This window comes from Sodiomyces alcalophilus (genome assembly GCF_042370955.1).
Source record: "Sodiomyces alcalophilus JCM 7366 unplaced genomic scaffold ACRALscaffold_1, whole genome shotgun sequence".
Lineage (NCBI taxonomy): Eukaryota > Fungi > Ascomycota > Sordariomycetes > Glomerellales > Plectosphaerellaceae > Sodiomyces > Sodiomyces alcalophilus.
The window spans coordinates 9724763-9739158 of NW_027263532.1; the positions used below are offsets into that span (position 1 = coordinate 9724763).

The 14396-nt window shown below is 34.8% G+C and overlaps 1 non-coding gene across 1 annotated transcript; it reads left to right on the plus strand.

Moving 5' to 3' along the window:
* The first annotated feature begins 14083 nt into the window (after positions 1–14083).
* On the plus strand, positions 14084–14158 carry ACRALDRAFT_t38. The gene has a single exon. It is a non-coding gene; the product is annotated as a tRNA-OTHER (tRNA).
* The last annotated feature ends 238 nt before the right edge of the window (positions 14159–14396 follow it).

The following is a 14396-nucleotide window of genomic DNA, read 5'->3' on the forward strand; positions in this document are numbered from 1 at the left end:
GCCTAGAAGGTAGCCGGAGTACTTATTAGCCCGAATAGTATAACCGTATACTCGTAATAGCCGTATCGCGTTCTAAACGCCGTCTTCTAGCGGTCCTTCTTCTTAATCCGGATCCTATAATAGGTATCTCGGATATCCACCTTAGAAAAGTACTTTGCCCCGGCGAGCTTATCTAATAGCTCGCTAACTAGGGGTAGAGGGTACCTATTCTTAATCGTTATAGCGTTTAACCCTTAATAATTAATATAGAGTCGTAAGCTACCGTGCTTCTTAGGTATAAATAGCACCGGCGAGCCTATAAGGCTCGTTAACTATTAGATACGCCCGCTCGCTATCCCTTCGGCGATATACTTCTTTAGCTCCTTTAGCTAGGCTTAAGACAGGGGATATAACGGCCTAAACAGCGATTCCTTCCTGTCTTATAAGTTAATCGTGTATTCGGCGTCCTTTAGTAAGGGTGGCTCCTTTATAGCCCGCTCCGAAAACACATCCTAATAGTTAGCGATTTCCGGCGGTAATTTAACGATTAGTCCGTATATCACCTTATCGTTATCTATAGACGGAATAGTTATATCCGGTATCCCCGGTACGATAATAGTAGCGGTAGCGATATATATAATATACGCCTTTACTTGCTTTTCGATAACCTCGCGAGCCTATAGCTTAGGGTCTATAATTAAGATCGGCCCGTAAATAAATATTCGGCGAGCTATATTAATTAGAATACCTTCCTGACTTATACTATTATTTAAAAGCAGTAATTATCCGGTACCCTTAGGTCGATCCGTATATAGGAAGACCCTTTTTAATAGGTATGGCCATCCCTCTGCGTCTAGTAGATAAAAAGCTAGGCCGTACGCTCCGCGAACCCTTACCGGGCTATTATCGAAGCCTTTAATCTCCGGGGTCTCGACCTTTAAGAGTAGTATTATCCCTAGGCGTTCCACTAACGCCGGGCTAATAATATCTACCTATATATAGGTATCTAAATCCACGCTAAACTCAATCTCCTTTCCGTAACGGATTACTATCGCTATAGATCTCGCCACCTCGCTAACTACGATCGCCGGCCGGTTATTAGGTATAGGTTTAGCCTCCCCGTCTAAGCTAACTCGTTTCCCGATAAATAGAGTTTTCGGACCCGAATATCGTTATTAAGGTTATTATATATAGTATATACGTTACTAACGCGGGCGTGACTCTTCGCTGCCCTATTATCGGCTATTATCCGCTATTCCTTATTACTATAATAGTCCTTAAAACGGTAACCCTTTTTACCGTAGTTATAGCACTCGCCTATAAAGGTATACATACTAGGCTACGCTTATAAAGGCTTTAGGCCCGAGCCTAATACCTTTTAACCCGTTAAGGGCGCCCCCTTTAAGTCCGTTTTACCTAGCTCGGCGGGCGTACGCCGACTAGTCGCCGGGGTGCTTACCCGACTTAAGCGACCGTCCGAATACTGAAAGTTCGATAGGGTCCTTTTATAACCGGTATCCGATCGCTTACTGCTCGCCTTCTTAATAGGGCTTATATCCTAGAATAGCTACGCCTCTTAAGCTAGCGTCACGGCCTTATCTAGTTTAGTTCTCCGCTCTTATATCTTATCCTTAATACGTAAAGGCAGCCGACTAAAGTAGTTATAGGCACGCTTTTCGCTCCCGCTTATCTCCTGGCCTAATAGCCTATATAGGTTATCCTACTATTCGAATAGTTTTATCGGCGTTATATCGCCGGTTATTCGTAGCTTATAAAGTTCTTTACGATAATAGTACCGTTATATATCCTAGGATAGATACTCTCACCGAATAAACACCGTAAAGTCGTTCTAATTCGGGTTAGCGATCTTCCGGGTATAGTGCCTCTAGGACGTCTAGAAGGTATATTCGAGCTTCGTTAAAGCCTATTCGATCTGCTATAGCACTAGGGCACCAGGCCTAAACTAGTTCCTAGCCTCGATCGCTACTAACTAATCGTCGATCTCTATAACTATAGATAACTCTCTAATCAGCTTATAATTATATACCGGCGGTTTTTCGTAATCACGCCAGGGCGCCGGTTATTTAGCGAGCTTCTCTATAATTACTCGATTAATCTCGCTTTATTACTAAAGATACTACGAAAATATTATAATTAACGCCTCTTATATCGATATCGAGGGGCCGGTAACGGATCGTTAATCGACCTATGAACCACTATCCTTAGGACCGAGCGTAACCGGCGTATCCGTTAACCCCTTATTTTTATCCGGTCCCTGCTCGGGCACTATTATTATTAGTTTCGGTATAACGGGCGCCTACTCGGCGTCCGCCTTATTAGGTCCCCCCGGGGGAACGCTTATTCCTCGAGTCCTTCTTAGTGGTATCTTCGGCCTAACTACCTTAAAGGTATAGAAGTTAAAGAATTATAACGAAAGGAAAGTCCGTAGACTTTAGTTAAGGAAAAGATATTATAGAAAAGGCTTAATAACTTAGGATCGTAGAGTAATCGCAGTGTATTTATTAATTAAGCGCTGACTTTAAACTAAGACTTTAACTTAAGGGATTAAACTAATCCCTTAACGTACGCATAAAGATAGGTTCGGATCGGTGGTCCGTGCGCGGCTATCGGTCCGACTGCATGCCGATGGGTCTGCGATCATCTCGTTACAGAGTCTAGTCCCGTAGACTCGTATTATCGTGATATCTTTACTTACGCATTTATCGCGATTAATTATCTTTATATAATTCTATACGAGCCCTTATTAAAAACCCATAAAAAAAAGAAAGTAGTCGTTTCTTTATTTACCTCGGCGTTCTATCGCCGACTATGTATCTTATAATTTATCTATATATGATTATAGAAACTCCGCGATACTTATTATTATTAGCTATAGTTATCTAATCTTCCGTAGATATTATACCTAGCCTTAGGTAACCGTTTAGCGATAGGTATATAGTTCCTTCGCGTAATTCTTCTTATAGCTTCTAATCGTTCTCCTATAACTATCTTTTATTATTATAATCGCCTAATATATAGCGATTATTATATTATCTATTCCTTAATTCTATTATCCTTATTATTATTATTTTTATTATTATTATTATCGTTATTAATAACCGCTCACTGTTATATCATCGATTAATTCATAAGTTATTATAGCTCTCTAAGAGCTTAAATACAATACTAATAAAGGTTAGGAATCAGCTATTAGGGATAAGGCTCCTTATTTATTTTATATTTCCCGCTTAGATTCGTATATTAGTATTAATTATCTTAATAAGCCCGCCGATAGGGTCAGAGCTAGCCGTTATATAGCTTATAACTGCGGTTACTAGTAATATAGCACTATATATTCGCCGACTCTTAGGCGATTTCTATACTAATTAATAGTTAGATTCCTAACTTTATACTAGGTGCCACTTAGTTATTATAGAATAATAATAAGCTTATCCATATATCGGACGATACTTTAATGCGGATAGCTCGGCGTCGCGCTTAGAAGCGTATTTCTAAGGCCTATAAATAGTTCCGCGTAGTTATAGACTATAAGGAGAAGAAGTTTTCTCCTAAGAATATAAGTCGTTAATTTATCGCCGACCCTTCGGTTATATACTAATAGTTAATAAATTTAAACGCTTATTCTAGAGAAGATCTTATCCCTATACTCGATAATAACGGTTAATTTTATATATCGCCTAGGTCGCCTTAATAACGCCGAAGCTTTAGTGTTATTAGATTAGACTCGTCCACCCCCGTCCCCCCCCCCCCCCCCGGCGAGGGGGATCTCCGCGACGTTAAATCGCTTATTTTATCCGGTAAGGATTTAGCGATAAATAGTTATTAACTATTTAAACGGGAGGGCCGCCTTATAGGCCTCGAGGCTTTCCCTTCCCTTAATAGTCTAGCCGACCTTCTAGTAGCCGTTAATAACTCTTAACGCCCTATCCTAGCGCGTCGTTATACCGGGCAGTCCATAGCTACTCGCTATAGTTATACCGCTAAAAGCGTCGACAACCCCTTCGCCGATAATATAAATAATAAAGCCGCGCTTATACCCTGCCCTACGGTTTATCGTATACCTTATTATCCTATTTAATATACCCCCGCCACTTTATTAGCCAATAACCGCGTTACGCCAGCTAGCGATACCGATTATATACCGCCTAGCTAGGCTAATACCTCCTCCGATAAGGAAGATACCCCTTATCGTCGTATCCGTACGCCTTATTACTATCTATCCACTGTATAGTCGGCTTCCACTAATAATAACGCTGCTAACACCGATATCGATAACCTGCCTGGTTCTTTCCGGCCTAGTAACCGCTATATATCTGGTATATTATCCGGTAACGAAACCGACTTCCACGGTTTTAACAACTATTTTTTTTATTCGCCGAGTATTGGCCGGTAAATCCCCTAAAATAATATTAAACTTTGTACTAATAGTTTTATAGTTTTAGGATTAGTTAGGGCTTAACCCTATTTTATTTAGGTATTATTAAGAAAAAGATTATTATAAGCTATAAATTAAGTTCTTATTTTTATATCCGATAAGGCTTCGGCGCCTTATACTATCTTATAGTCATCCTACTTTTTATATATATATATATTTTAAACTTCTAGTACCTTTTCCGGATTCTTAAAGCGTTTTCTAGGTAGTCCTTTAGTTCCTAGGTATTATATTCTACTAGCCACCCCGCCCACTTTATAAAATACAACGTCTTGCCTTATTCTTCCTTATAATTCACGGTATCTTCTACCTCCTATTCATTTTACTCTTCCTTTAGGAGCGGGACATCCTTCGCCGATACCTCCGCGGCTACTCGCATTTTCTGTAGTTCTAATAAGGGTACTAGGAATATATTATATATCCTTATATACTACGCAGGAAGGCGAACCCTATACGCCTACTCGCCGATCCTCTTAGTCACCTATACCCGAATTTATTATAGTACTAGCTTTGACCCTTACCGGAATCGGAATTTCTTCGTGGATAGTCTAATAATATCGCCCACCTTATACTATTATAGCTAATAGTGTTTATTATAGTGCCGCGCCTAATGCTTTATAGTATAGGCCTAGTAGTCGCGAACCTTCAGCCGAACTTCCGCTACCTGTTTAATATATTCTCGGATATCCTATACCCGGGTATTATCCCTAGAGCGAATATACTCTACTATATATAGGTAGTACCTATATAACGCTTTATATAACGAGATACTAAGTAAGGAATACTCGCTATTATTATAAGCGAACCCTGCTTTTAATAACTAAATAAGCCACTATATTATCGTATTACTAGCGATTATGCATAGATACTTAATTAGGAACTAATACGTTTATTCCGTTTAACTATTTATCTACGGGTAGTATACGGTAAATAATCGCCGAGTATTCGCCTGCTCATAGTAAAACTCTATCTAAAACTAACTAATAAACAGCTTACTCCGGCCTATTACTATACCCTCCGGGCTACCGAATCGGTACTTAATCTCCTTATATAATAACGCTAGTAGCTTAGGTACTATTAAGTCCTTCCGTATAGGGATAAACAGAGTACATTTTATATACTAGTTAACCATTACTAGGATAGCATTAAATATTCTCCCGTTAGCCACTTTTATAGATAAGAAACCCGTAATAAAAACTATACTAATATCTTAGAACGGATAGATAGGTAATAGTAGCGTCTATAGCTAACTATACGGTTTATATTATAGCACCTAGGCCCCTTAACACGCCTAATACATAGCGATATAATCGCGAATATCCACCTCTAAGTCTACCTAATAGAACTTTCAGGAAACTAGCTTAAGCGTTTTATTGGCTCCTCTATACCCCGCCCTAGGGTTATCGTAGTACTGTTATAGGACCTCTGCCCTTAGCGAGCCCTATACAGATAATACTAACCATCCCTTACACAATAGTATATCCGTTTCTCCGAGAGAGTACCCCGCTGTGTTTCCGGTCCCTTAGGGAATATTTTTAAGTAAGGATATATATCCCGGGTTAATAGTCTATAACCCTCTAACCAGATCTTCTAATTACTCGCTAATAATATACTAACCTACTGTTTTATTACTAGCTAGCTCTTTAGCTATAGAATATAGAATATACTAATACAGTATTATAATACCCCTACCCTAGCCTTAGCCTCGGCCGTTATCGATACCTTATCGGCGACCCTTTACTAGGTAATCGCCCTACGCCCTATATCTTATATTCGGGAGTGGGTAATAGCAGCGATAATAATATACTGGGTATTATCGGTAGGACATAAGGCTTATAACCCTTTTCCGTCCTCGTCTCCTAAGCTAGGCAGGGCCCCCTCCTATAAAGTCTATACCCGTTTACGATTACTAGGCCTATATTCGGGTAGCGTTACCTAAGCGGCTTAAATATATACGATCTTTACCGTATTACTTACTAGGGTAATGTAAATACTCGCGATCTATTAATAAACACTTATTAGGAGGTCGCTAACTAATTATATTCTTTACGATAAGGTAGGAAGTATATTATTATATAGCTTCTCGTCCACTATATAATCCGGCTATCTTAATAAGCTATTTACCGGGTTTATGTTACCAAAGCAGTATTAAACCTCGAAGTTGAATAACGATAATCAGTATACCTATCTAGCGAGCCTTCCGCGAAGGTCCTACGCCGGCGCGTTCAGCACGCCCTTTAGCCCCTAATAGTCTATTAGTATTATAAACGCTTATCCTATACCTTCGAGATAATAACGCTAATACTTAAAGGCTCTCTATTACAGATAGTAGTTCCTATTACTATATACCCTATCATTACTTTATCTCGGAAAGCTTCCGCGAGAAATAAGCGACTAGTCGCTATTCTATCTTATATTTATAACTTAGAATTCCGGAAAAAGTCTTATTTAAGGCGTCTGTCTCGACCCTTATATCGAATATCAGATTCTAATACTATAGAATAATCGCCGACCCGAAGGCGACCTTTAACCACTTAATCGCCGGTTAGGGTTCTTAAGGAACTTAAACGGCCCTTTCTTCTTACCCGCTTAACTGTCTTTTAAAGGCATAGTTAATAGCGTTATAACCTTCGAGTACCCCTTAATAAATCATCTATATAAATTAGTAAAACTAAGAAAGACTTAGATATTATGGAATAACTCGGGCGCTAGCTATTCAGCGACTATATATACGCGTCTCGATCTATCGCGATACTCTCGCCGGTTTCTATAAACTCTAAAAAATCCACTTACTTATAATAAAATTCCTACTTTAATAGTATCGCGTATAGCTACGCCCTATAAAGCCAATCTAAGACCGTTTTTAGATCCTTTATATACTATTCCATCGATATAGAATATATAAGGATATTATTAAGGTAAGCATTTTAATATATATCCATTAAACTAATAAGCGCTTAGTCAATATATACCTAAAAGGTAGCCGGAGTATTTATTAGCCCGAATACTATAGCCGTATACTTATAGGAGCCGTACCGTACTCTAAACGCCGTCTTTTAATAGTCCTCGTTCTTAATCTGAATCCTATAATAATAGGTATCTTAGATCTCCACATTCAAAAAGCACTTTACCCTAGCGAGCCTATCTAATAGCTCGCCGACTAAGGGTAGAGGGTACCTATTCTTAATTATTACAGCGTTTAAACCTCGGTAATTAATATAAAGTTATAGGCTATTAGTCTTTTCAGGTATAAATAATACCGGTAAGCCTATAGGGCTTATCGACTATTAAATATAACCGCTCGTTATCCCTTCCGCGATATACTTCTTTAGCTCCTCTAGCTAAGCTTAAGATAGGGGATATAACGGCCCCAATAGCGGTTCCTTCGCGTCGTATGAGTTGATCGTCTATTTAGTATCCTTTCATAAGGGCGCCTCCTTCGCGGCCTATTCCGACAATATATCCTAATAGTCGGCGACTTCCAGTAGTAGTTCATTAACTAGTCCGTATATCACCTTATCGTTATTTATAGACAGAATAGTTATATCTAGTATACCTAGTATAATACCAATAGTAATAGCGATATATATTATATACGCCTTCGCTTATTTCTTAACGACCTCGCGAGCCCATAGCTCGGGGTCTATAATAAAAATCGGCCGATAAACGAATATTCGGCGGGCCATATCCATTATAATACCTTCCTAGTCTATATTATTATTTAGGAGTAGTAATTGTTAATGTTTCGAGATAATCCAAGAGGATATAATAGTTATCGTAGATAACTTTCGTGTATGTTAAGAATATAGTAAATATATTAACTAGCTTAGAAAAAAACAAAGAGAGGAAGAGAGAGGGAAGAAGCGGATATATATAGAAAAAGGAATAAAGAACAGAAGGACACCGTATTACGCAGTAGACTTAATATAAGCTTTCTGCATTACGCAGTAAACTGCGTTGCGTTACGCAATAGACTCTTATCTTCTCTTTCGTATTTCATATTACTAACTTTATATATTAATAATCAAGCCATAAATGCTTTATTAATATTATGAATATACATAGGTTAGTATAAAGATATATATATCTTTATGCTCCTTATTCGTCTGCCTATAACTATATAATGGTTATTAATAGCAGATATAAACACCCCCTCGTAAGCTAGACAATCTAGCTTAGATAGCAGTTATTGGTAAATTAATAGCTGCTAAAAAAGGTATTAAATTAAGCCTCTTCTTTTCTACTTTCTTTCTTTTATATAAAAAATAAGTCCATAGCATGTTATGCATACTATAGAAAGTATTTAAAAACCCCTTTTTGATTTAAAAAGTTCTCCGTAAAAGGCAGATAATTCTTTAACTTGGGCAAAAACCCTTATAATAGGGAGAAAATACCCTAAGTATAATAGTAGGAAAACCTATAGAAAAACACTATATAGGTAAGAAACCTATTTCTGAAGTAGCTCTCTTATAATCTAAGCAAGAGATCCTAGGACCTTTTAAGATAGGCAAAAAGTTTGAAAATCCTTACACCTAGGTAAAAACCCCATAATTTAGGTAAAAACCTTCTAGGTTAGAATGTGGGAAAATAATATAGTGAAAAACCCACTGAGCTTTTTATGATAGAAAAAAAGCTTGAAAATCCATATAGTGAGAAAACCTAGAAAGATGAAAAACCCACTACCCCTATAATACTAGCCTTTTTGATTTAATGACATAAGTTATTAATTAACGCTTATAACTCTGCGAGTTTAGTTAGAAATACTTATATACCAGTTATAGTCTTCTGTTATATAATTAAGAGCCCTGGTTATACTAATAATACTGTATTAAATATACAGTTATTATATTCCTATTGCAATATAAATACTAGTAGCGATTATATTATCTGTTAATATCTCTATGATTTTTAGGGATTATAAGTAAATCTGTTAGCCCCCTCGTTATCTTATAAGCTAATAGAGGGTTAATTGGCTTTTCTGTACCGGAATCTGAAATAGGATCCTCTTAAGTATAGATATTAAGAACTTCTTAGGCAGTAACTGAATATATATATACGTCTTATACAGACTATATCAGGATAGCATTTTGCCTTGGCCCTCTTTTTAAAGCCATAAGGTAGTCTTCTTAATGGGTCATTTTAATACCTAGTATATACATACCGTATAGACTGATATTAGTCTATTATGTAGTACTAGGTAAAGTAAGGCACCTATTTCCTGTTAATATATCTTATATCGGCCTTATATACTTTTTCTATAAATGAAAATAAAGTATTCTTTTGAGTAGTAATAGGAGTATATGCCGTTAAAGACTTTAGTTATAGACTACTATAGCTTTGGGTAGTATAGGCTTATACTTTCTTTTCGCAATTAATAGTAGTTTAATAGCCTGGACTAGTCTTTAAAACTCCTTATAGTTAGGGATATAAGCTTTAATAAGTATGTAACTAATTATTTAAGTCTTTTTATAGCAGGACTTATAATGTTATAGGCAGCTTTACTTTAGACGATATTATATTTCCTAGAATACTAGGAATTTTATCAGGTAATTATGCTAGTGATACGGGCTTTTATAGCCCGAATAATATCTTGTCTTTTAGCCTGTATTAACGGCTTTAAGCCTTATAATAGTCATAAAGATTATTAGGCCACATAGATAACTTAATATCCATTTTAGTATAAATATACTGTATCGCGTATATTAGTTGCTTTGTGTATACTCGCTGATTGAGTTTGCAGTAGATCATAGCTGAATAGTATCTAACTAAGATAAACTCTAAGGATATAGCTTACCCTATAGCTATATCCTTTGTAGGTAATTAATTATAGTCTTAAGATACTAAAGTGCCCGTTTTTAAAACCATATATAACCTACCGGGCCTTATATTAGCTTTCCGGTATAAACATATTTTTCATATCTTTTAGACCTACCCCCCCCCCCCCCCCTTTAAGTGTATAGGCAGCGTTATATTCTCTTTAGGAGATAGTATATATAATACGAGGTATTCCAAGTTTTTCTTAGAATCTTAGCTTCTATAGCCTATATTCTTTATGATTTATTCGGGCTTTTATAGGTTTTATTTTAGATAGCTGGTTCGTATATAATTGATAGTTAAGAGTAAATACTCTATAATAAAGTGCCAAAGACTTTCTGAAGGGTATCTTCTGATTAATATAGTAAGGCCTTACTATTTGGATCGTAATCAGATTTTTAGAACTTATAGATAAAGTTCTCATGGCGTCCCTTTTTATAAAAAGCTAAAAGAACCACTTCTGGATTAACTAGAGTGTCTCTGGAATTTACAAATACCTTTTTACCTCTTATATTTATAGATATATCGAGGAATCTTAACGATCCTATCAATACGACGGGTGTTTGTATAGGAGACTAAGTCTTAGTTAGAGCCCCTGAGACCGCTATAGGTTATAGCCCTTTGAATAACCTTTGTTATTATTATTATTCGTCTTCTTTGGATAGAGGAATTTTTCTTTTGCAGGATCACATTTACGGAGAAGTTATAGTCTGTTATTCCTAATTTAGAATAATTAAATTAGACTCTTCGCGCTGTGTTATACCCTTTCGGTGAATTACATAATAAATATAAACCGATTATTATTTATAAACGCTTTTAAGTTCGTTATTATTTCTTATGGCAATCGAACTCCGTATAGTTAAATCAGCCTGTTTATAGGCCACGTAAAAATCGTAGTTCTGATTTTATGAGATTAAGGTCCGTATAATGCTATACGTTATAGACCAGTAAAATCATTTTCTCTTAAATATCGTGCTTTTTAATTCAAAAGGCAGTTTATAGCCATATAATTGAATTAACAGGATATGCTTAATAGCTTTTACCCTAAAGGTATTTCTTACCTATATAAACAGTCAGGTCTTGCCCTTTATAACTATACTAACTATAGCTTATGACTTAAGCTATATAGTTAATGCGTATAGGGGACTTCTATAAGTTGGGATAAGCGTAATAGCTTTTACCCTAAAGGTATTTCTTAAACCTGTACAAAAAGTCAGGTCTTCACCTTTATAACTCTACTAACTATAGCAAATAACTTAAGCTATATGGTTAATGCGTATAAGGGACTGTTATAAGTATAACGTCCATAATAAGACGTCTTAGTAAAGGGAATACTTCGCTGCCCCCAATTGTTTTTAAGCAATATAGTTCTTATATTCTTAGCCTGTTCTGTTGATATAATTCATCCTTTAGTAAAGTACCGTAGTTTTAAGTAAACAGCTAAGGCCTTAGGCAAAATAACCTAACCCTTTATGCTTTAAGAATATAAAGTCCTTTCAATAAAATCTTTTCTTTGCTTCTATATTGCTGTTTTCTACCTGGTCTAATATTGGATATATAAGTCCTAGACCTTTTAAAGGGAGAATTAGATCTATTTATGGATATATAAATCCTAGCTCTTTAATACGTTCTTCGCTTAATTCCTTTTTAAGATATGGAAATCTTTGACTTTTAACGTGGATAGTTATAAGGTGTAATATGACCATTATAGGTATAAATATAGTATATATCTAAAGAGTTATAAAATAAAGATATTATTATTAAGTCTTTTATTCCTTATAAAAGGTAGGAAGGGTTCTAGGCCTTAGAAAGGAAATATATCTAAGCAGTTCTTTTTAAGAAGGCTATATTCTTAGTTGCTTAAGGCTATAAGCTCTTTATTGATATTTTAATACTATAAGCCTAGTATCCACTTCTGCTATTAATAGGATATAATAGATATAAATAATGCCTTTTTGGATTGGAGTAAAGTAACTTCACTATTAAAATAGTAACTCTGTTTAATATTATAAGGCCACGAAGATAATACTTCGTTTTATTTGATTTATTAACTAATTTTATAACCAGTTTAATATAAATAATAGAAGGTTTATACTTCTTCTATTTATTCCGTAATGACCATCACTTTTTAGATAGATATAGTAAATAGAATAAATATCCTAATACTGAAATAACTACTTATATTACTAGGATAATCTAGATGTTATAGTCTTTAAGCCAGTAAAGTTACAATATATTCCGAATTTATAGAGATAAGATTTATAATCTTTTTATCTCTTTTAAAAATTAAATTTCTTATTAGACCAAGATATAGAACCTTATTTATCTTCTTTTAGTAAGAGATATATATAAAGTCTTTATTACTTCTTTCTTTTATTGAGAAGATAAGAGTAAGGCCTAAAGATATAAAGTCTTTATTACCTCTTTTCTTTATAAAGAAAGATAGGAGCGAGGCTTAGAGCATTAATACTCTTTTAAAGGACGTTTCTTTTAAACTGTCTATAACTTAACTCTCCTTAACCTAATAGATATTAGGGTATTATATAGGGTACATAACCAAGCAGAGGCATCTTGCTTTAAAACAGTTATTATTATATTATTATATCGTTTCTTTTTAAGGATTTTAAGGCTTTATTTTAATAACTTCTTTAGATTAAGAAAGAAGTAGGGTGATAACTGTTAACTATTTCTTCTTATTAAGAAGTATAGTAATAACCAGACTTAATTCCACTTATCGATTAAATCGATATATAAAGTTGTAGACAGAGCATTAAAAAAATTACATTACAAATTTTATTACATTACATGTAATGTAATGTTTCTAAAATAAACTACATTACATATAATGTAATGTCTAATGTAATTTTGTAATATAAGGGGAAAAATTATACTTTTCTTAGTATAGTTTTTCTATATATTAGACGATATATACTAGTTAAATTAGTACGTCTTCTGTATCCTAAATAGGCTATAATATACTATATATATTTATAATTAGATATATATATATATAAGAATACATTTAATAGTATACATCCTATATAATACAGCTTAAGATACTCCTATAACTAGCTATTCTAATACTAGATACAATAAACACTCAATATAAAGCTAAAATATTAGCCGAGATATCTGTTAATATAACTTATACTAATCAGAATAGCTTAATAATAGCGCGGGATAGTATATATTCTAGGGAACTATACGTTATTAATAGTTTCCTAATTTAAATAAACTATCAAAATTCGTACATCTAGTATTATAATAGTTGCCTTTTTATCTTATTTATAGAATCACATTATACTTTCCCTAATTAGAACTATTAGTCCTATAGTCTCAAGTATAAATTTATAATCTTAAAATGATAATTTATATAGCGTAGCTATAGAATTAGTCTTATTACTATTCTTTATTAAACACTATATCTTTTCCCTGACGTATATAATATCCACTTAGCTTTAATCCTAATAGTTCTATAAAACGTATATTCACATAGTATAATATTCTTTTATAATATTATATATCCATTCCTGAAATATTATATACGCTAAGGCTATTAGGAGTTAGAAGAAAATAAGAATAAATAATATAGTTATAGATATAGAATAGCCTAATATATTAAGATTAAATAAAAATTAGTTTTAAGATATATATAAGTTTTTATACTATCTTAACTAACTAAGATAAAAATATATATAAAGAGATCTGATTGTTTTAGTTTATATAGGGACTCTCTAGGCAGACCTTATATTTCTATAAAGAGACCTTACACCTTACTTTTTATAGGGCTATAATAAAGCTATAAAGCTCCCTAAGTATCCTATATAATTTACATATGCCTCTATAGTATAGTAGTGGCACACCTAGCATATAGTCGAGGTGACTAGGTTGGTTCGAATCCGGCTAGAGGCGCACGCAAAAGAGAAACCCCTTTTTCCTTTGTTACGCTACTCGGATCCTCTTCTAGGGGGCCCTTATCTGCCTTAGCACGTATAATAGAGGTTAAATAGGGGGCCCGTTAGACCCACCTTCCGCCCTGCTTGGCTAGTCGATAATAGGTGCCACGGGGGAGTTAGTCGCCCTACTATAGAAATAAGAAGACGGTATCGCGCTGTCCCTAAGCGTATAAGTAAAGAGACCCGTTATTCCG